The sequence below is a fragment of the Colobus angolensis genome, unplaced genomic scaffold, assembly GCF_000951035.1.
Source record: "Colobus angolensis palliatus isolate OR3802 unplaced genomic scaffold, Cang.pa_1.0 Scaffold3, whole genome shotgun sequence".
NCBI classification, from domain to species: Eukaryota; Metazoa; Chordata; class Mammalia; order Primates; family Cercopithecidae; genus Colobus; species Colobus angolensis.
In genome coordinates this window covers 10,614,611-10,615,698 of record NW_012116265.1, presented here as the reverse complement: position 1 = coordinate 10,615,698, position 1,088 = coordinate 10,614,611, and the positions used below count along the sequence as shown (strand labels likewise).

General features: G+C 41.0%; 1 pseudogene; it reads left to right on the top strand.

The window, feature by feature from the left end:
• Positions 1 to 335: 335 nt before the first annotated feature.
• Positions 336 to 804, top strand: LOC105517082 (annotated as a pseudogene).
• Positions 805 to 1,088: the final 284 nt, after the last annotated feature.

The following is a 1,088-nucleotide window of genomic DNA, read 5'->3' as shown; positions in this document are numbered from 1 at the left end:
TAGATAGTTAAAATGGTATCACTTGTTTTACTAGTTTTGGTATAGTAAATAATATGGTCAGAATATTTGTACCTCTCCCCAAATTTGATGGAAATCTAATCACTAATGTAATGGTACCAGGAAGCAGAACCTTTGCGAAGTACTTAGGTCATGAAGTCAGAGCTCTCATAAATGAAATTAGTGCCCTTGTAAAAGATATCCCAGAATGAACCATCTATTTATGAGATGGGCCCTTACTGGGTACTGAATCTGCCAGTGCTTTGATTTTGGGCTAACCCTAGAACTGTGAAACATAAGAGTTGCTTATAAGATACCCAGTCCAGCCTTTTCACAAGATGGCGCCAAAAGTGAAGAAGGAAGCTCTTGCCCCTCCTAAAGCCAAAGCCAAAGCGAAGGCTTTAAAGGCCAAGAAGGCAGTGCTGCAAGGTGTCCAAAGCCACACAAAAAAAGAAGATCCGCACGTCATCCACCTTCTGGCGGCCCAAGACACTGAGACTCCGGAGGCAGCCCAAATATCCTGGGAAGAGCGCCCGCCAGAGAAACAAGCTTGACCACTATGCTATCGTCAACTTGCCGCTGATCACTGAGTCGGCCATGAAGATAGAAGACAATAGCACACTTGTGTTCATTGTGGATGTTAAAGCCAACAAGCACCAGATCAAACAGGCTGTGAAAAATCTCTGTGACATTGATGTGGCCAAGATCAACACCCTGATTCGGCCTGATGGAGAGAAGAACGCATATGTTCGACTGACTCTTGATTACGATGCTTTGGATGTTGCTAAAAAAATTGGGATCATCTAAACTGAGTCCAGGTGCCTAATTCTAAATGCATACATATATATATATCTTTTCACCATAAAAAAAAAAGATACCCAGTCCATGACATTTTCTTATAACTGCCTAAACAAACTATGAACAAACAACAACAAAAAATCAGTATTGAAATAGGGAGGTGGTGCTGTAACAAATACCTAAAATGTGAAGTCTTTGGAACTGGGTAATGTGTAGAGACTGGATGAGTTTTGAAGTGCAGTTTAAAAAAAGCTTATGTTGCTATGAACAGACTGTTAAGGGTGATACTAATG